At 41.5% G+C, this 22,791-nt stretch overlaps 1 protein-coding gene and 1 long non-coding RNA gene across 2 annotated transcripts in view; both read left to right on the top strand.

Annotated features, from left to right (window-relative positions):
• Positions 1-22,791, top strand: part of GRB2 (growth factor receptor bound protein 2) — a 61,695-nt gene that overhangs the window by 2,624 nt on the left and 36,280 nt on the right. The window lies entirely within an intron of this gene.
• LOC144223641 (uncharacterized) lies at positions 1,763-21,903 on the top strand. The gene is made up of 2 exons (XR_013332768.1): positions 1,763-1,915; positions 21,720-21,903. It is a non-coding gene; the product is annotated as an uncharacterized LOC144223641 (long non-coding RNA).

The following is a 22,791-nucleotide window of genomic DNA, read 5'->3' as shown; positions in this document are numbered from 1 at the left end:
TTCTCTCCCATCCTATAATTAGAGAAGAGGGTACTGTTTAACATTCCCCCAGAAATTGTTCTGTTGGAAGAGAAAGTGAGTCAGAGTGCTCACATTTACTTTCAGATTTTCTTTGGGAAGAGAAAAATACATATATTTGGTTCTTTCCAATTTGGTAGATAACTGGCATATGAAGTCATAATGTCATTATTACTTTTGAATGGTGACCGTTAGCTGTTTGTCTGTTTGTTAGTAATCTTGTGGCTTTACTCCAAAAAGAAAAAAAAAAAAAGAGTGCCCATACAGTAGTTGCCCTTTGTCTCATGATTCTGTGGAACAGCTGAGTGAAGAGGAGGGACATTGCTTTGTCTTAAGAGCTGTTATTTTAAAAAGCAGTGTTTTCATCATTTGATTATTCAGGGAGTAACTGGTTTCATTTGAGTGGCTTTGATTTGATTTGATGGCTCTTAAGGATGTTAGTTATGAGCCAAAGCATGTTTATAAGTTGGCTGGAATAGCATTGACCAATTGGACTTGATTGAAATAGGGCTATATTTATCCTCTTTTGCTAAGGAGTGTGTGTGTGTGTGTGTGTGTGTGTGTGTGTGTGTGTACACATGTGGGTATTGAATACATTTTATTTGAAGATGATGCAGTAGAAAGAGGCTTAGCCCTTTGCCCCTGACTAGAGTTCAGAAGGGTTACGCCCTCCCGCTGTCTTGGAATGCCTTGTTAACCTTGGTTCACGTGGACCCCGCCCTCCAGCAGACCACTTTACTTTATTTAGGTCTACACGTTGACTCCTGCTGCTCTGAGAAGAGAGAGAAAAATGAAAGCATTTCACCGGAAGCCTAAAATAGAACTGAATGCTTTAGTATATCTCCTTTGTTACTGTCCCTCTTCTGCTTTTTTTTTTGGAGGGGAGGAGAAGAAGGGCACTGGGGCATAGAAATGGAAGGGATTGCCCTTCTGTTGCAGGTTTCAGCCTTGTATGGCTGAAATGAACCTAAATTTCCCTACCGTTGTAGTGCAGGCTTCAGACAGTCCCAGGGGTTCTCCACCAGACAAGGGTGCCTGAATCCTCCCCGCTACGGCACATAACACATCCGAGCTTACCTCCGCTGTACATCTGCGGGCCTTACGTGTCTGTTCTTCAGGCAGTGCTGCGTACAGATTCAGACCATTTTGAGCTCTCAAACCTGTGCTCATTCCGTTCTAGAGTTGGTGGCTTTTCTTTGCTATAAAGGCAGACCTTTGATTCTAGAAAAGAATCAACAGTGGATCATCTAGGTGTCTTCTACTTGTCTGGCACTAACTACCTTTATCAGTTTTCAAGACTTTTTTACAAATTGCTCTTGAGGGGTACCTGGCTGGCTCAGTATTAGAGCATGTGACTCTTGATCTCTGGGTTGTGAGTTCAAGCCCCACATTGCGTGTAGAGATTACTTAAAAAATCTTTTTTTTATGTCTTATTTATTTCTGAGAGAGAGCGCGAGCGTGAGCAGGGCAGGGTCAGAGAGAGACAGAGACACAGAATCTGAAGCGGGCTCCAGCTAGCTGTCAGCACAGAGCCCGACGCGGGGCTCAAACCCACGAACCGTGAGATCATGACCTGAGCTGAAGTCAGCACTTAACCAACTGAGCCATCTAGGCGCCCCTAAAAATAAAAAATCTTAAAAAAAAAGAAGTAGGTCTTGGCTTCATACTCGGCTCTTTGAAGCGTTCTGTTTTCAGAACATGCAGGTGACCATGTTGTGATGTCACATCTACTGAGCATCTTGAGCCACTCCCTGGGATAAGTTGCTTTGAGAGTTGAGGAAGAAAATACAGGTTATACTTTCCTCCCTTCAGGACCTCTAAAATCACATAAGAGAAGTGAATTTATTGTGTGAAACAGGATATGGCAGTATACAAAATTAGAGGATTTTTAGAACAGGTGAGGACCTTTAAAAATAAAAGATTTTATTTTTTAGATGAGGAAGTAGCCCGCAGAGGTTCAATGATCCATCCAAGATCACAACTTAGCACTTAGTAAGGAACTGTTTTTTGTTTGTTTTTAAGTTTATTTACTTATTGGGTGGGGGGAGGGCAGAAGAGAGAATCCTAAGCAGGCTCCATGCTCTCAGTGGGGCTCAAATTCCCAAATCATGAGATCATGACCTGACCCGAAATCAAGAGTCTGGCTCCACCGACTGAACCATCTAGGAGTCCCAGTAAGGAACTGGTATTTAATGGAATGCTGAGTTGTGTCACACACTGTGACTGCCAGAGTAATAGTGTAGGAAGGGCAGAGATTGCTAAGAGCTGAAGTCTGAGAATCCTCTGTGGACGGAGTGTGACTTGAACCTGACCTCGTGAGATGGTGAGGGGGCATGGGTGCTTGTGTTGGAGGTAGGAATGCTAGAATGGGGTTGTGGATTGTGCCATAGTAGAAAAGGTGGAATTGGAGCAAGATAAGAAAAAAACAGTAAGAATTTGATCTTGTCCTTAAGCCTTTAGAGGCCTTTTAGCTGATGAGGGAGGTGTTCTGTGATAGGAGGGAAGCCTGGAGCCCCAGCCTGGAAAGTTGCATTTAACCGCCTGTGAGGCAGGTACCACCGTAGGTGTCAGAGGCCAGGAACGAAGGTCAGGGGTGGATGGCGTTGAAAGATGCTGGGGGGAAAATGATGGGATTTCTGCCTGTCTGCTGGGGTCGTTCGGAATAAATCCTTGTAGCTCAGAAAAGAATGGCTACTGAGCTGTTCCTGAGAGGCAGGAATCTGACCTGGGCTTGGGTCGGTAATAGTTTTCACCACAGCTTGAAGTCCTGAGTTTGGGTACAGGAGTTTCATTTCGCGTGTTTGAGTGATTGAATTTAGACATAGGGTGGGGTTTCAAAGTACTTAGTAAGTACTTAGTAAGGAATTGTTTCAGATTCCTAGTATCAGTCTGCTTGGTAGAATCGTTTCTCTGCCTGTTGATAAGAATTCTTACTGATCTTGTTGACTAAAACCAGAATTTTGCATTTATGAATGGGGATGATTTGAATTCTCTTAGAACAAATAATTTGTTTGCCTTTGACTATACTCCTTTTTCCCCCTGGCATCCGATGTTTCCAAATAGGGGCAAAGAAGGAGATTTCAGTTCCTATACAGGACTCCTTTTGGGGGCCTGGCTGAAGACCAGTCATCCCTGTTTAGAGAAAGAAATGAGTAAGGAACTACAGTGTTCCTTTGGGGGTTTTTCGGTTTTCACCTTTGTAAGCCATTATGGTTGAAGTCACACTTGAATACTACCATTTATGGAACATTTACTATGCCACAAAGTCATGCATTATTTCTAGTTTGGGTAGAAGGTTGGCCCTCGTTAGCTTCATCTTACACCTGTAGAAACCGGCTCACAAGTGAAGTAACTTGCCCAGGTTCACACATGTGTTAAGTGACAGAGCTGGGGCTTGATCTCGGGTCTGGCTGCAGTGCTCCCTCCGCAGTGCATTACTGCTCCTTTTAACTGTCCAGTGTGAGGAAACCAGAAGTGTGAGGCATCAGCAGGCCTGCTCTGCTCACCTGCCCGGCCTGGGCAGCCGGCTTGTGGCACTGCTTCTGCTGAGTGACTTATTGGACATCCTGTCTAAAGTAAATTGACTTCAGTAGTGAAAGAAGTGGAGAAAATGAGGTCATTTTGCCTGTCAGATTAGCAAGATGATAAAAACTGACCACACCCTATGTTGGCCAGGGTGTGGAGAAATGGGCTCTGTCACCTTCGGCCAATGGAGGTTTGTACCGATAATACAGTTTTTCTTAAAAACAATTTTTTTAAATGTTTACTTATTTTGAGAGAGAGACAGAGTGCAAGCACGGAGTAGAGAGAGAAAGAGGGAGACACCGAATCCAAAGCAGGCTCCAAGCTCTGGCTGTCAGCACAGAGCCCAACATGGGGCTTGAACTCATGACCTGAGCCAAAGTCAGACTCTCAACCAACTGAGCCGCCCAGGCACCCCAGTAATACAGTTTTTCTGAATGGTGGCTTGGTGACATCCATCAGAACATGAAATGACCCAACAATTCTACTTCTAAAAATTTATTCTAAGAAAATTCTCAGACAAGTTTTTTTAGATGTAGACATAGGATATTTACTTCAGTTAATATAGGTACCACCTGGAAAATAAGTTTTTTGTAGTTAAATTATGAAATATGCATTTCAGGGATGTTAAAATATGTAAAAAGAGACATCTTTGAATTGATGGAATTAAGCATATTCCCAAAAAAACAAACAACCCCAACCAAAAAACCCAAAACCTAAGTAGCCCATGAGTGGGACACTACATAAGTGGGTTATGATGCCTGTGAGATGGAATGCTGTGAAAGTGTTCGTGTTGGTGTAAATCTATGTCAACACACAGTGTCTACACTTGGCACAGAGAAGTGTTTAAATGGATTCTCTTTTAAAAAGTAGTAATGTAACTAGTACATTGAGTGCCCAGGATGTCCTTGCACGAAGGTAAGTATTTTACTTCCATTCCCTTCTAGTCCTCCAAAGAAATCTTCACAAAGATGCTGTTGTTCCCATTTTACTGATGAGGAATGTGAGCGTTAGGTTACTTAACTGGCGCAAGTTCACCAGTTAGCATTCAAATTCAGACTGATTTGAATCCAGATTCTGTGTTCTTAACTGCCACCCTGTAGGGCCTTTTCATACCCAAATGAGATCAAATAGAGAGGGAGCTCCCATTAAGGCTATTTCTATTTGCTTATTAAATACACGGATATCGGGGCGCCTGGGTGGCTTAGTCTGTTAAGCGTCCGACTTTCGCTTAGGTCATGATCTCGCGGTTCGTGGGTTCGAGCCCCGCGTCGGGCTCTGTGCTGACTGCCAGCTCGGAGCCTGGAGCCTGTTTCAGTCTGTGACACCCTCTCTCTCTGGCCCTCCCCTGCTCACGCTGTCTCTCTCTCTCTCCTAGAAATAAATAAAACATTAAAAAAAATTTAAAAAAAAATAAATACACGGATATCTTTCTGAATGGTCCTCTAAAAGGTAACAGTTACAACTTGCAAGGGGCTTGATTTCAGGTGATTTTTTTCCTCCGTTTTGGTACTCTTTTGTCTTTAACCAATTTACGGTTCTATGAAAACAATAAAGTTATGGGGCTCCTGTGTGGCTCAGTTAGTTAAGTTTCCAACTTTGGCTCAGATCATGATCTCGCAGTTCATGAGTTCAAGCCCCGCATCAGGCTCTTTGCTGACAGCTCAGAGCATGGAGCCTGCTTTGGATTCTGTGCCTCTCTCGCTCTCTCTGCCCCTCCCCTGCTCATGCTCTGTCTCTCTCAAAAATGGATAAACGATTAAAAACAAAGTTATATTGAAACAGTTAACATTTTGCATCTGTTTTACTTGATGAATATTGCAGGAAGTTAAAGTGCTCTGATTGGGGGTTTGTTTGTTCTTTAATGTTTATTTATGTATTTATTTATTGAGAGAGCAAACCCGCACTTGTACGAGCAGGGGAGGGCCAGAGAGAGAGAATCTCAAGGAGGCTTTGCGCTCTCAGTGCACAGCCAGACTTGGGGCTCAGTCTCACCAATTGGTTTGTTTTTTAATAGCTGAGGCCTGACCTGCTTTTAAATCTTTCGGCTGAAATTCACTGTGGGTCAGTGTCCTAAAACTTAGAGACATTTTCAAAAGTGATTCAAAATGACTTTAAGGAAAACGTCGTTCCTTTTGGCAAGATGCTCCATCAGTTTCACCTCCTTGTGGGTGTGGAATGAGAGACAGTGTTGTGGTAAAGAACACGTGCTCCAACACTCCAGGCTAGGCCCACCTGCTTTGAATCTCAGCTCTGCCGGTGGGAGATCTGGCATTTTGATCCTGGGCGATTTACTTTGTGCTCTGGTTCAACTGTGTGTAAAATGGAACCATTTTATACCTACCTTCCTAGAGTCACAATGAGGGTTAGAAAAGCTAATATATTAGTGTACTTAACGCAGTGACTGGACTAAAGTAGACAATAAGTCTAGCTGCCATTAGTTTTATTTTTTTTAATCAGTTTTTAAAAAGATTTATTTAAGTAATCTCTACCCTGAAGGAGGGGCTTGAACTCCGTGACCCCAAGATCAAGAGTCTGCACCCTCCTACTGACTGAGCCAGCCAGGCGCCTCTCGCATTAGTTTTATTAACGTTATTCAGGTACACAGCTTTGATAAGAAGATGTCAGTCCAACCCCTGGCTCAGGTAACTGTTCAAAGTCACACGACTCTACTGATAAAACCAGCCAGCTTCTTGTCTTGATACTACCTCAGACTCAGAACTGTTTAAACCTTGTTGCAGAGCTCAGCTCAAAGCATGGCATTGGTGGCGGGTTGTGTGGAAGACACCTGGTTTCCCCATCCTTAAAGTCTTTGGTTTCCTTTCGGATTGAACCGAAAAGCAAGAAGATGGGCACCGGCACAGCCTTCTGCCAGGGCCTCCCTGTGTAGGCTTCCCTGGCTGAATGGAGCTTAGCGCTGTGCTTTGGCCAACACTGACACGGATTAGAAGAAAGAGCCTTGGGAAAGCTTGTTGTTTCATTCACTGTAAGGATATGAAGGAGCCTTCACTGTCTGCAAGTGTCCTCAGTGAGAGAAGATTCTCTCTGGTCTCCATGCCAGGAATAGGCGGATTTCCCCCCAAACAAGTTTCTAAAATCTTAGGAATTTGAAAGCTTAGAGCCTACTTGTATCCCATTTCCAGCAGCAGTTCTTGTGTTTTCTCTCCTGATATTTTTACCCAAACAGGTGCTAATGGTTGTCAGTAAAATACTGAAAGTATTTCCTTCAACAATGGCTTGCTTTCTTTTTTCTTTTTTTTAAAATCTCTCTTTAATGTCTTTTTTTGCTGTTAATTTTTAATTTGCTCTTTCCGATGGACTTTTAAAATCTAGGTTTACAAAATGACAAAAGCCTTCTGAGAAACTTTGCTTTTGAAAAATTCCAAAAAGCATCAATCTAGTTATAAAGTGAGGGGAAATTTTGAACCTTGGAACTGTAGGCTTTGCAGGAGCTAGAAGGGAGGGTGTGTTATTAGTGAGAAAATAGATCATCCCTTGTCGTCTTCGTGTTATTCTCGCACAGACCTTTGTTTTCATAGAGAAGTGTGGTTTCAGATGGATTGCTGGGGGAAAATAGATTTGTAGCATCTTATTAACAATATTTCCATTTTACTTTACCATTTAAAATTACTTGAATATACATTCATAGAAAAAATAGGACACTCAAAATCCTGTATGTTCCCCCCCAACCCCCCATAATTTTACAGTTTAGATCTCTTCTAAACTTTATCATCATATATACATTTTCATAATGCTGTAATTGTAGTGGACTTAAATACCACATAATTTACCATTTTCCCATACTGGTTTTACTGATTATTTTTTGTTTGTCTATTGATTCTGAGAGTGAACATGAGCAGGGAGGGGCAGAGGGGGAGACAGAGAATCCTAAGCAGGCTCTGAGCCGTCAGCAACTGAGGCCTTGATCCCCCGAACCATGAGATCGTGGCCAGAGCTGAAATCAAGAGTCAGATGTTTAACCGACTGAGCTACGCAGGCGTCCGGGTTTTACTGATTATTTGTAATAGTTTGATATTATTAAGTTCTTCTGAAGTTAACAATCTAAGAATAAAAAAATAAAGTTAATGATCTGTAATATAATAGACTTAACCATTTCCCTATTGCTGAAAATTAGCTTGTTTCTAATAATAATTTTGTTCATAATCTCAAAGAAGGCTCTTGGCGTATGTGTTGTTCTACTTTCCAAAAGAGCTGAGCATATTACCTGCTTGAGGTCTGGTTAAGTGAGAATGGCCTGTAATCCATAGCCAGAATACATAATAATAGCACAGCTAATGTCTGCTTCATGCTTCAGTCTCTTGTAGCACAGAACATTATTTCACAATTTGACAGTGTTTTATAGGACTGTGAACCAGATATGTGAAATGAGAAAACCTCCACTCAGCATCTCAAATACTTGACAACAGCACATAGTTTTTCTGAGGCATGTTCTGTTTTGTGCTATTCATTCTGCTGATTAATTTATTTATTTTTAAGTTTATTTATTTTGAGATAGAGAGCCGAACGTGTGGGGAGGGGCAGAGAGAGAGGGAGGTGGGGCGAGAGAATTCCAAGCAGGCTCTGCTCCATCATCGTGGAGCCCAGTGCGGGGCTTGAACTCCTAAACCATTAGATCATGACCTGAGCCAAAATCAAGAGTCGGACACTTTTTTTTTTTTTTTTAATGTTTTATTTCTGCGAGAGAGACAGAGTGAGCAGGGAAGGGTCAGAGAGAGAGGGAGATACAGAATCTGAAGCAGGCTCCAGGCTCTGAGCTAGCTGTCAGCACAGAGCCTGATGTGGGGCTCAAACCCATGAACCGTGAGATCATGACCTGAGCTGACGTCAGATGCTCCTAATTTGCTTTTATAACTGTCAGGTTAATAAGTAATTATGATAGCTGAGAAGTTTGATATGTATTCATAGACGTAGTTTTTTTTTTTTAAGTGTATTTATTAAGTAATCTCTATACCCAACATGGGACTCAAACTCACCACCCTGAGATCAAGAGTTGCAGCCAGGTGCCTCTTGTAGGTATAGTTTTAATTCCATTTGACTTAGGGTTGCCTAAATGAAACCCTTCTAGAGGGAAATCATCCATGCTAACTTACGTTTAGAAAAACAAACCAGGCTTTGTTAGTTGATGCTGCAAATGTTGAACTCTTTAGAACCAGGACCCTTGCCGAGAGCTTTTAACAAAAAGGTAGAGTGACTTACTGAAGCATCCTCACTTCCATGTACTGCAGTATAAAGAAAAAATCTGTTGGTAACGGTTGTTTTCTCTGGATATTTGAGATGATGGTGAATTTTCACTTTCTGTAACGTATTTCTATAATTGATGTTCTTGTAAACATATGTTTCATAACCAGAAAAACATAAAATACAAAAGCACTACGATAGTTTCTCAGATGTCCGTTTACAAATCAACAAACATTGGAAAGCCTGTTTTGCTTTCTTAACAAGGGGGAAGAAAATACTGTGTACAGCCTCATGGTGCAGATTGTTTTATATTAAGACTCCTCTTGGTTCGGAAGCACAAGCATCGTCCACATCATCTAGGACTGTTGCACAGGCTTTGTGTAAAATGTGTGGTCATAAAGTAGAAGCATGCTCAGCCCTCTTCCTTATGAATGGATTGGCCCTAAAATTGGTCTTGCTGCCCAGAGCTAGTTATTTCTCCCTCATCTTTTCCATACACCTGATACAAAAGTAATGTGTGCTTTCCTACATATTTAATGTTGACTTAAGTCAGTTTTCAAACTGGATTAAAATTACTAATACAGCCACATTGCACTTTTCAGAGGTTTAATTATTCATTTCTCCTTTTGTCCATATTTAGGTGTAGTCAGGCTGACGTTCTGTTATTTATCAACTTTGATAGAATGTGTAGCTTAGAAAAGTAAAACTTAGACAAAAAGATTTGAAGTTATTAATGGTTTCTAGTTACCTATTCATTAAAAATCTGGTGTCTTCATCTTATTCTTTTAAAACGCTTATTAGAATTACTTAATAGAGGGGCGCCTGGGTGGCTTAGTCGGTTAAGCGTCCGACTTTCGCTTAGGTCATGATCTCGCGGTTCGTGGGTTCGAGCCCCGCGTCAGGCTCTGTGCTGACTGCCAGCTCAGAGCCTGGAGCCTGTTTCAGTCTGTGACTCCCTCTCTCTCTGACCCTCCCCTGCTCAAACTGTCTCTCTTTCTCTCTCCTAGAAATAAATAAAACATTAAAAAACATTAAAAAAAAAAAAAAAAGAATTACTTAATAGAAAAGTCTAAAAGAAAGGTAGGCCATACTTGTCACCCAGGCAACTTGTTTTGAAATTAAATAAATAAATGTCTCACTTAACTGTTAGAAAATGTAAAAAAGGAAATTCATTGGTCAGGTTTTCTGTAACCTTTCAGGAAAAAAAATATTAATGAATATAGCCACAGTTACTTTTTTAATGCTTTCCGGATACAGTGAGAAACACATTGAAACCATTCTGAAAATTTTAGTAATGAAAGTAAGCAGGTACTTCAGCTTACTGAAGAAAGGACAGGGTTTCTGTTGAAGTATACAGTACCTCTTTAGAAAATAGTAGTAGCTCAAAGGATTCTATGCCAGGCTGCTAGAGAAGATAATAATGATTACTGCTTTCACCAAGTGACATGTTAAAGCTGAATCTGAGTAGATCTTGAACCTGAAATTGGTGTCAGTTTTCTCAAACTGTGTTACTATTGTCCATATGAGATATCCAGGTGAATTTGTGACTGATGGCCACTTAGTGCTAGAAGTGGAAACTAGTATTCCTGCAGGTCTTTTCTTGAGATTAATTACATTATTGGTTTCCAAAATTTAGGTTACTGGTGTGGCAGAAAGAAATATTTTATTTCCATTAACTTGGAAAGTCATACTCTATATGTTCAGAAGCCCTTTATCTGCCTTCTTAGAGCACTTTGTATTAACTACCCCCCCTGAACAGCTGTTGTCTTTAAAGACTGTAGCATATTTAAATTGAGCTATTTGTTGGTATTGTGGATTGAAGTCTAACATTTCTGCATGTTCCTTCTTTCGCTTCTCTCCTTTCCAATTAAATAGTAAAGGCCTAGCAAAAAGGGCATGCTTCTCCTCTCCATATTCTCAAGTAACCTGATGAGAAATTATTCTTGTATTACCTGCTTTGAGGTTTAGGTTTGGGGTTTTATATATAAAATAATAGCAACCTCCTTTTGGAGTGAACTATGGCATTTACAGCTATAAATTTCCCTCTAAATTTTGCTTTAGCTGCATCCCATAAATTTGGGTATGCAGTTATTTTTTTCATTCATCTCAAAGTATTTTCTAATATCCCTTGTTATTTTTTCTTTGACCCACTGGCTATTTAGAATTGTGTTGTTTAATTTCCACATATTTGTGAATTTCCTAGAATTCTGTCTGGTGTTGAATTCTGTTATTATTTCATTGTGCATGTAGAACACACTTTGAATTATTTCAGTCTTTTTAAGTTTATTGATGCTTGTTTTATTGCGTCACAGATGATCCTGAAAACTGTCCTGCTGCACACTGGAGATGAATGTTTATTCTGCTATTGTTGGGCGGAGTTCCATAGATGTCTGGTAGGCGAGGCCTGCCTGGCTCAGATGGTACATCATGTAACTCTAGATCTCATAGTCATGAGTTCAAGCCCCATGTAAGGCATAGAGATTAGGAAAGAAGAAAGGAAAGTTAAGGAAAGGAAAGGGATGTCTGTTAGGTCTAGTTGGTTAATACTTTTTTCCCCTCAACTGTGTCATGATAGTTGTAGAATTTTGGTGAATTCTTAAAACTACCTATCCAGTATCTTGGTAAATCACAACAAATTACTTAGTATCTCCTACCTGAAGGGTACTGTGCTTAGTGCAGAAGGTTCAAAATATGCATAATACTTAGTAATACGCTGTTTTAAGAGCTGTGCAAGAGGTGTGCACTGGATGTTCTGAGTGAAACAAAACTTAATGAGACATGAGTATTGAAAATGTTTTCAAGATAATTTAGAAATGCTCAGGACCACTTTGTCCTTCCAGACATGCTTGATTTCCTGAGGACTTCTGTGTCTAACATTAGTAGACTTGTTACCAGCTCTGAAGAGATGTTGGAGTTGTCCTAGAACACTTAAACTTGGAAGGTTAATAGCCTTTCATAGTTTCTGGCAGTTACAAAAGTAGATACGAGCCCTATTGTAATAGAACGGCACATGCAGGAGCTTCAAAGTTAATTATGACCCTTCTTTAGTTAAGTGCCTTTAAACTCAAATTTTGTGTCCCTGACACCACAACCCCTTTGAAGGAAGTATTTGTTTATTTTGAGAGAGAGCATGAGGAGGGGAGGAGCAGAGAGAGGTAGACATAGAATCCAAAGCAGGCTCCAGGCTCTGAGCTGTCAGCACAAAGCCCAGTGTGGGGCTTGAACCCACGAACCTCAAGATCATCACCTGAGCCAAAGTCGGATGCTTAACCAACTGAGCCACCCGGGTGCCCTGATATTTCAAAAATTTAAAAAGCCAGTTGTTGGGGGGGCCTGGATGACCCAGTTGGTTAAGCATCCGACTCTTGATTTCAGCTGAGGTCATGATCTCACAGTTGTGAGATCAAGCCCCTCATCAGGCTCCACAGTAGTTATGGAGCCTGCTTAAGATTCTCTCCCCTCCCTCTGCCCATCTCCTGCTAGCATGTGCTTTCTTTCCCTCTAGGAAAAAATCTTAAAAAGGCACTGGTCAAAGAAGGAGAAGATGGAGTCCTTTTTCATGAAGCCTTTGTAAAGAAAATTTCTCAAGTAAATAACCTTTAGATTTCCCTTCATAGACCTGAAAACATTTACCTAATTGATATTATTTTTTCAAAGCTGCTCATTTCTATTTTTTAAGTTTAAAAAAATAAAAATTTTAATGTTTATTTTAGAGAGAGAGAGAGAGACTGTGAGCGGGCAAGGGGCAGAGAGAGAGGGAGACAAAGCAGGCTGTGAGGTGTCAGCACAGAGTCTGACACATCAGGGCTGGAACTCACAAACTGCAAGATCATGACCTGAGCCAAAGTCAGATGCTTAACTGAGCTGCCCTGGCGCCCCTATTTAAGAGTTTTTAAATGTTTGTTTATTTTTGAAAGAGACAGAGATAGTCAAATGGAGGAGGGGCAGAAGGAGAGGGAGACAGAGAATCCAAAGCAAGCTCCAGGCTCTGGGCTGTCAGCACAGAACCTGATGCGGGGCTCAAACTCATGAACTGTGAGATGACCTGAGCCAAAGTCAGACGCTTAACCGATTGAGCCACCCACATACCCCAATTTTATTTTTTAAGTTGTTTTTACTTAAGTAATCTCTACACCCACCATGGGGCTTGAACTCATAACCCCAAGATCAGAAGTTGTACATGTTCTTTCAACTGAGCCAGCCAGGAGCCCCCGTGCACATAGATTCTAAAAAGTACATATACATACATACACTGGAAGTTTAATATTCTCTTGGCTCTTTTTTTTCTTTATGTTAAAGTTTTGATTCTTTTTTTTTTTTTACAATAGTTTATTGTCAAATTAGTTTCCACATAACACCCAGTGCTCATCCCCACGAGTGCCCTCCTCCATGCCCATCCCCTACATCCATCAGTCCTCAGTTTTTGTCAGCATTCAAGAGTCTCTCATGGTTTGTTCTCTTGGCTCTTTGATGGTTCCCTACTTAATGACAGTTTTCTAAAGCTTATAAATACTTGTTTCTCTAGAAGGTGTTACTTCTCATGTAATACATGTTAATGACACTGGAGCACAAAGTGTTGGGTCCCTGTATGCCTGATCTTTACTGCTGTACTGTTCAGTACTGTGGCCACCAGCTATACATGACTATTAAAATTTATTAATTTAAGTTAGGGGTGCCTGGGTGGCTCAGTTGATTAAGCATCTGACTCTTGGTTTTGGTCCAGGTCATGGTCTCATGGTTCTTGTGTTTGAGCCCCACATCGGGCTCTGTGGGTTTAGGCTCAAAATAAGTAAACTTAAAAAAAAATTTATATTATGTCAAATAAAAAATTGTCTTCACTTGCATTGGCTGTATTTCAGCATCTCAGCAGTTACATGTGGCTGGTGACTGCTGTATTAGCGCAGACATAGGACATTTGCATCCTTGCAGGACGTGTTTTTGGACAGCTCTGCTATACATTGCCATTACCCAGATAACATGGTTAGTGGTCAGAGTATTTTGGGTTTCACCTTGAAATGCCAGGAATCCTCTCTTCTCCCTTTGCAAAAGCATCCAGGATTACTCTGGTCCTTGGAGTGAGGTCCTTGGAGTGAGGCCCTTGGGGTGGGAGAGGGAAGGCAGAATAGAATACTGCTGTAGGCTGGGGTAGAACTGGGGTGGGCTCTCTCTCAAGAGTTTTTTCCCCATCTGTACTCCTCCCTTTCCTTGTAAGCCTTTGATTTCTCAACCCCCCTTCTTCATGGCCCCTCTGCACTTCCAGCCTGTGCAGAAGCAGATACTGGGTACCTGTTACCACCTGGTATTGTCTTTTCTTTTGAAAATTGAAGGACCAGAAGAAGCGTGCTAGTAGACTAGCTCTACTGGTATGACCTATGAGGTTGTCCAGTCTAGGGCTCCCTCTTCTAATTTGGGTTCCTTGTGTCACTGGATGTGTAATGTGGTCTGGAGCTAAATGTGCAGACAGCAGCATCTGAGGTACATCGAGAGAGCAGAGGCAGCACTTTGAATTCAGCAAAACCATAATTATTGTGTTGTGTTTTTTTTTCAGAACTGTGTTACGTAAATAATCTTAGAGAAAGTCTTATTCTTCTTGTAGTGCCACTTTGATTCTTTGTGTTAACTTGCACTAAAATTTTGCACAGTATCCTCACCGACAAAGCTCTACAGTGTTTTGTTGATGAATATTGTTGCCACTAATGTCAAATAATGGGTCAGTTCATCTTCACGCTGTCTTTAAGCAAAATTTGGTCAGTTTTCAGTTGGTTGCATAATTTCTCTGAACAACGAGCTATTTTACATCGTGTGGTGTTTGGTCACGTTGTTCTTTTCGTCCAGTGTAATCTTGGCTACCTCTCCTCTTTCCCTATGTACCTAGAGCAAGCCCTGAGCTCCAGAAGTCTTTTCTGAGCCTTTTCTCTTCCTCAAGTGCCTCTCCACTGCTCCTTAGTTCCACTGTATACATCTGATCACAGCGTATTTCTATTTCCCTGTATCTCAGTAGGATCCTGTGTCTCAGGGTCTTGCACAGTGCCCAGCAACATGGTATGGTTGTGGGTTGGAGTGGAGGAAGCATTGAAACCCACATCAGATGTGTCCTATTCGTACGGATTAAGTACAAGGTTGATACTGTCTTTGCTATTGCCAGCATTGCACTGTCAGAGGTTAGGCTTGGTTCTTAAGTTGCCTCAGCTGTTTTGAGATTAATTTAGGTGACATAGACCAGAAATTGGAATCCTTGAATTTCTGTTGTATTTTCTATTATGTTTTGCTATTGCCTTAGGTTTCTTAGCTACTTTTCCATGGAGTCTTTGTATAGTTACATTTTTTTCTGTATATTATCTAAAGAATACTGAATTGGTTAAAAAAAATTTTTTTTAATGTTTTATTTTTGAGACAGTGTGAGCAGGGGAGGGGCAGAGAGAGAGGGATACATAGAATCTGAAACAGGCACCAGGCTCTGAGCTGTCAGCACAGAGCCCAACGCGGGGCTCGAACCCTCAACTGCGAGATCATGACCTGAGCCAAAGTCAGACGCTCAACTGACTGAGCCACCCAGCTGCCCCAGTCAGTTTTGTTTTTGAGCTGCTGTCCAGAAAACATTTCCAGTTTCTCCAGTTTTTGTTTGGGGTCATTTATTCCATCCATAGTCATGGTGGCATTTATTTTAGAAGAGAGTCCATTAGGAGATTCAGAATACTTAGGCTTTCTCTCCAGAGTTCTTTTTTTTTTTTAATTAAAAAATATGTTTTAGTTATTTTTGAGAGGGAGCAAGCATGAGCAGGGGAGGGGCAGAGGAGAGGAGGACAGAGGATTGGAAGCAGGCTCCATGGTGACAGCAGCAAACCCAATTTGGGGCTCAAATTCATGAACCATGAGACTATGACCAGAGCCGAAGTTGGTCTCTCAACCAACTAAGCCACCCAAGTGCCCCTGTTCTTTATTCTTTAAGTGTATACGCAGAAAGAGGAGGAGCCCCTGGGTGACTAAGTTGGTTAAACATCTGACTCTTGATTTTTGCTCAGGTTATGATCTCGTGGTTCCTTAGATTGAGCCTCGTTTTGGGCTCTGTGCTGACAGCACAAAGCCTGCTTGGGATATTCTCTCTCTCTCTCTCTCTCTCTCCCTCTCCCTCCCTCCCTCTTCTCGTGTGTGTGCCAAGGGGGCTCTGACACCATGACGCAGGGTAGTGGGGACACAGAAGGGAAGGAAGAAATGGGGCATGACCCCAGAGGAGGGAGCCAAATACGGAACAGAATTCAACCTGCACTGCCAGACCCTCTAGGGTGCTGTTAGATAGGCAGCAAATGACACATGCTCGCGTGCTCGCTCACTCTCTCTCTCAAATAAACTTAAGAAAAAACAGGAAAAAAAATTCCAAGAAATCGTTTGAAGTAACCCTGACGATTTTTTCTAATTTACATAATTTACACAAGTCATAGCCTTGAGGAAAGTGCCAGAGAACAGCTTCACAAAGCACTGGATTTAGGGAAGAGGAGTCTTCTTTTTTTTTTTCTTTTTTTAGAAGATTTTTTTTATTAAAAAAATTTTTTTCTAATGTTTTATTTATTTCTGAGAGAGAGAGAGAGAGACAGCGTGAGCAGGGGAGGGTCAGAGAGAGAGGGAGACACAGAATCCGAAGCAGGCTTCAGCCTCTGCACTGTCAGCACAGAGCCCAATGCGGGGCTCAAACCCACGAACCGCGAGATCATGCCCTGAGCTGAAGTCGGAGGCTTAACTGACTGAGCCACGCTTAACTGACTNTATTTATTTGTTTATTTATTTATTTATTTATTTATTTATTTATTTAGAAACTTTACCAGAACACTTTGCTTCCAAACAATTGTTTGAACTCTTACCTGTGTCCCTATATGTCCAGGGATGCTTTCCGACCTCTTATTAGCAAAACACCCAGGAGTGGGTAGGAGTGGGGACATGCTTTGCGATGCCAGGCATAGCTGTAGCCAACCTGGAACAGACCCAAACCGAAGGCGATCCTGAAGTCAGAATGCACAAGTGGTGTACATACTATACTTCTCTTAGTCGGACTCTGAAAAGTATTCATGGGAGAGTGATCCAGGCAGATCTGACAAACTTCCAATTTGTTCATACACCGACATTTCAGTTCTTCTAGGCCCTGAGGAGTGGGTTTCCACCAACAAGGCACTAATATCTCCTTTTCAGTTTACCGATAGAAGCGAGCTCTTGGAAATGTGCATATATTGGTGATAAACTTGGAGCTGGAACAGTGGCAGACCTATGTCAACATTGTATCCTTGTGATATTCACAAAATAATGAATTTGCATCTGTAGTGTGGCCTGGCTTCAGCCATTGAATCTGTGAGTCAATCTAAGCTTCAACTTTGAGCATTAATTTTAAGGGGGCACCTGGCTGGTTTAGTCTGTAGACCACGTGACTCTTAATCTCAGGATCTGGAGTTCAAGCCCCTTGTTGGGCATGAAGCCTGCTTAAAACAAACAAAATTTTTTTTAATTCCAGGGGTGCCTGGGTGGCTCGGTCAGTTAAGCATCCAACTTTGGCTTGGGTCATGATCTCACAGTTTGTGAGTTCGAGCCCCATGTTGTCTCTCAGCTGTCGGCACAGAGCCCGCTTTGGATCTTCTGTCCTGCTCTCTCTGCCACCCCACCCCCTCAAAATTAACTAAACATGAAAAAAAAAAGTGTTAGGTGTCTGTGCCTCTTCATTAGTAATAGGATGGTTACGTATCAATGGTATCCTTAAAGCAAATGGATGACCTATATTTTGAGTTTTTACAGTAGTGGTAGGTGCATCAGAGAGTCCTTAAGTTCTTAAGCAGCATCTCTGTTATGACTGGTGTCGTTCTTCAGTAGGCTGGTTGGCTGGAGTCAGAAAGTCCATTTTTTACCAACCCAGCCCTTGTCTCAGGAACCTTGTGAGGTGACTAAGCAGCTGAGCTCAGAAGCAGCAAAAATTGGAGTTTTTTTCAGTACGAGGTTGACCAGTCTTAAACTTGAGTAAAGCAATATAAGATTTATCTTTGCCTTCTTAAATAATTTATCTTTGGGTCCTGGCATTGTAGTGTAAGAAACCTCCAGTTTTGCTACACCTTTAAGCTGCTACTCCCTGTCTTTGCGTAAAATCATTGAAATAACTTAGTTTTGATACATCCCCTTTTGAACTCAGGACTATCTGGTGGTAAGTTGATGTAAAATGAAGGAACTCATAATACATTTCTGAGATTTTCTCTTCACGCACTGTGTTTAGGTCAGTCAGCAAGCTTTTGTGTGTGCGCCAGCCGTTGCAGTGTGCTTGGGACTTCGAGTTGGGCTGGTTGAGGCTCTTTGTTCCTGCAAATCAGCGTATAGGAGACTGTTCTTTGAAATGCATCTTCTGATAAAATGCCAATTCAGAGGATTTATAGTAAGATAGACTCAGATGTAGTGATTGTGGACTGTAAGTAAATCATTTCGGACTCAGGATACTAAGAAGTACTGCATGAAATGGTAGCTACCATCCGAGTAATCAGAACCTTCTAGGTAGAAGAAAACAGGAGTCCAGAGATGATGTGAACATGGAGATGCCTTACTAAAGCAAAGCTTTGCTAGGGCAAGAAAATTAGTTCTTACTGAGCTCATAGTTTTGGAAGCCAGGCAGGCTTTGTACCAGGTCCTTTGTCTGCTCCTTAGCAGCTCAATGAGAGAGCCTTTTCAAATGCCTTAATAGCGACTCAGAGAGGTTGAGTAACTTGTGCGAAATTGCATAGCTAATGAGTGGGAGGGTAGATAGACATTTGCACATACTTTGGTCAGATTTAGATTTTCAACTGTGGGCTGATTAGAAGGCAGGCATTTATGTTGATGTAACAGCAGCATTTTCTAATAGGTCCTGGAACAGTGAGATTACCAAAGCTGTGTTTTGGAAAGATGACTTTGACTAGGGAAAGGTTAAAGGCAAGATAAGGCATAGGGATGAAGAGCCAGGGCTGGAGCCAGAGAGTCTGGGTTTAGACTTCAGCCTTGCTATTTGCCATGAGTGTGATGTTGGGCAAGTATTTTATTTAACTCCTTTATGCCAAATTTCCTCATTGGAAAAATGGGACTACTAATAGTACTTACCTGATTTTTGAGAGGATGAGGTGAATTGAATATGTAAGCAGGGGCTCCTGGGTGGCTCAGTTGGTTAAGCATCCGACTTCGGCTCAGGTCACAATATCTTGTTTCATGAGTTCGAGCCCCATGTCAGGCTCTGTACACTGACAGCTCAGAGCCTGGAGCCTGCTTTGGATTCTGTGTCTCCCTCCCTCTCTGCCCCTCCCCTGCTTGTGCGCGCGCACTCTCTCTCTCTCAAAAATAGACAACAAAAAATAAATAAATACGTAAGTATTTAAAATTACAACTATGTAGTTGTATCCCATCAGGCTGCCGTTGGATAAGTCCTCGGGAGCCGAGAAGAGTCACAGTCTAGAGGGCATTACAAAGGGAGAAATGCCTGCTCAGGGCAAGAGATGCAGGCAGGCAGGCAGGCAGGCAGGCTGGGAGGCTTGAGGCTGGCACACGCTGGTACTACTGCTAACCAAGGTGGGAAAGTTAAGGATTAGCTAATTGAGGAAAATAGGAGCTTGAATGCTAAACCATAGGAAGAGGTTGACTAAAAATATTGCAGACGGTTTAGAATATACCCACGGATGAATAAAGTAAACCGTAACAGGAACCACCTCGGTGCTCACAAGGTAACTTCCTTCTGTATCCTCCACGGCAAGAAGCAGTCTTAACCTGGAGGAGCATGAATCACCCCTGTGACTTAAGTGCTTTAGGCAATTCCTGTTTCACTGTCTGTCTTAAAATAGAGTGACGTATGGGATTGTCACCCTTTGCTGCAGATGCTAGAATCCATTGGAGTAGACTTTCTAAATTGGTTACAGTAGAATGTAATTTTTATTGACATAGCAAATAGCATAGCCCTATAAATGAAAGGTTCAGATGAGAATTCCCATGTAAGACAGTCAAATACTAAAGTCTTGTGTTAATTTTATACTTCTCATTAGCCCTATTATGCTCATTAAGGTAGGCCTAGGTAGGTAAAGCTTCCTGGCTTAGCTAAAATGATTTCTGCTTAAACAGAGCTAATTCGTATGAACGGAAGGTTGAAAACACAGGTACTTCTCCCCAAGTCCAGTGGAGAGGGACCATTAACAGTGCTGTCAGTTGTCAAGGGGAAGTTGGGTTTGCCTCCATTTCATCAGAGTGCTATCTCTGTGAGATTCCTAAAGCCTTGTAATATACCAAAGCGGGGCTTCTGCTAACTGGTGTATATCATGGGGTATTTTCCCTGGGAATCTTTGGCTTCCTGTTGGTCTATTTAATTATTGATGTAAGAACTGTTTGTTGAATCTCTGTTGCAGCAGTTCTTAACCTGTTTTTGGATGTCTCACTTTTGAAAATCTGTTAAAAACTATTTCCTGCCTTCCAAATGTATATAAAAAGACTATGTATTAAGAACCTCTGCTTTATTTTAGAATATGCTAGGTGTTGAAGCAGTTCAACATAAGTGTAAAACAATTCCTGTCCTCCAGGAATTTAGTATTTAGTTGAAAAGAAGTGACTAATGCAGAAACAGTTATGTTTACATGTAATAACATAAAGTGCCCAGGATGTAGCTGGTGTTATAGCAGACATTCAGTAAATGAGGTAGTTATAATAGTTGGCTGCTGTTAACTGTTGAAGGCATTGAACATTCAGAGAAAGTAGCTATTGGAGATTAAAGGTAAGAAGAGAAATGCTGATCCTGAGTGGCTAAGATCTGGATAGGTAGAAAAAGGTAGTGTTCACAGAGGGTTGGAGTGTACATGGAATATGAGTTTCAAAGTGATCAGTATGGCAGTCTCTTTTTTGCAATGAAATTTGTGATGGTTCCTGATCACTGCCCAAATCTAGCCCAGTCTGCCCAGAAATAATCACTGTTTATATTTTATTTTCTAATGATCATTTATCTAGACATTTTTAAAGTAGAGATCACACCATATGTGAAAGTGCCTTTTTAAAAAAATCAGTATTTTTCCATTGAATTAAGCTGCTGCTGTTTGCGTACCACAAAATATGCTACTCGTCTAAATATAGGCTTATGTTATCAGAAAGATCAGAGCTTGGGTAGAGATCAGATACGGTTTGATCAGGGCTTCAGCTTAGTGTCTCCGTTAGTTTTTGGTAGCTATGCCTTGTTACACGTATTAGCTTTGTTCTGAGGCTGGTTTTCAGTGTGCTTGTCACCCGGGAACTTGACCAAAAGACCTATTAATATCAGGAGGGAGAGAAGTGTGCCCTTTCATCTCCAGCAAAAGTCTTGAAATTTGGGTTGGTTGGTTTAAGTAACCAAGGACTAAGCCAGTCACTGGAGAGTTAGGGGAGAGTTGATTGGGGGTCCAGTCCCACCCAAGCCTCGTGGGTACTACATAGAGGCAGACTAGAGTTGAGGAGACCACTCAGTGACCCCTCCACCCATGCTATAATAAACTCTTAGAAGCAACATTTGTAACAGCTGCAGACTGTCTCATTATATATATTTAACCATTCCACTACTGTTGGACATTTTAGAATGTTTCCTCTCCCTGGCCCACTGTTTTAAATAATGCTGAGGTGAACATCCTTATTATATTTAGAAGTGTTTTAAAGGAAAAACAAGACTTGGTACCTGAGTAGATGTGCATATGAAAGAAAGGGAAAAGAAGTCATGGTGAAAGTGGTATTACCACAGACAGAGTTGCCAGTGGGATAGCAGGGAGGTCTGGAGGTCGGACGATTGGTTTTGGTGCTCACAGATTGAATGAGAGCCATTCCTCCAGTGGTTCTGGTCACTTTCTGGTGTTCCTGAGCAGCCCTGGGGTCCCTACCTGTTGGGTTATTAATTGTTCCCAGTTACTTACATCTATTCAATTTTTAAAGACGCTAATTGTACTGATGGTACTTTTTTCTTTTACTCATTATTTTCTTTCTGTCCCCCACAGCCCCATTGTCCTTCGATTTGAACCTTTCACCTTGATGGAAATGGTACCAGATGTTCCTTTTCAAGCCGTACAGTCCGTCATTACTACCATGGTTGTAAAGGCAGCTTCTGTCCAGGATTGCCTGTCCCTGCTGTCCCCTTCAGTTTTACTGTTTCACTTCTATTAAAAATGCATAACTGATTTATTCTGAGTAAAAGGACAGCTTAATTTTCTGTACCATTATGTACAACAAAAGTAGAATTCATTAAAGTAGGATTGAGAATTTCTTTGATAAAAGGTTTTAACTGGAAAGATTAAATAATTCTTAGAGGGTTTTTGGTTTGGTTTGGTTTTGAGACCGCAAAAAGTAGGAGATCTGGTTTAAGATGAGCCATTAGCTCCTACTCCCTTCATGGACTTTTTCCCAGTTTACATGTAAGCATCTGGGTGAGCAGCAGATGGTAGGATTGGTATTAGACACCTGCCAGCTTACATATTCTCAGTGTAGCAGTCGTTGGATACTAGAACTGCCAGAGAATGTCCTAAAAATAAAGATGGCCGGCAGCAGAGGAGAGGCTCACCAGAGACGTTTGCTCTTTGTCTTCATGATCTGCCATCAGAAGTTTGGTTATGAAGTTCAAAACTGCCAAATAAAAGGCTCTTTTATATTTTCAGACTGCCCTGCCTTCCAGAAATTCAGAGGAGTTATTCTTTTTGAAGACTGACCTAAGTAAATAAGTGGTTAGATTTCTTCCTCCTCCTCCTCCTCCTCTTCTCCTCCTCCTCCTCCTATATGGATCTCAAATAGCTACCTTCTCAGGGTGGCTGGATTTTTCCGTTTGGTTAAAATGGAAAGATTAGGTTGGGTACCAGATACGTGCATGCAAGACAGTTTATAGTAATCCTATTATTCTGAGCTCATTGTCCATAGCATTCTTAATCTGCAGTAACTCCATAGCTTCCGTATCCATAGCATTCTTAATCTGAAATAAATCTATTCCCTCAGATACAGAAAGTATAAAACCCAAATAGAAACCTAACTAGCTATTTTGTGAAGTACTGGTCAAAAATAGCACGGATAGGGGACATGCCT

This window comes from Crocuta crocuta, unplaced genomic scaffold (genome assembly GCF_008692635.1).
Source record: "Crocuta crocuta isolate KB4526 unplaced genomic scaffold, BGI_CrCroc_1.0 scaffold50, whole genome shotgun sequence".
Taxonomy (NCBI): Eukaryota; Metazoa; Chordata; class Mammalia; order Carnivora; family Hyaenidae; genus Crocuta; species Crocuta crocuta.
The sequence above is the reverse complement of the archived record's forward strand: the minus strand, read 5'-3'. Positions and strand labels throughout refer to the sequence as shown.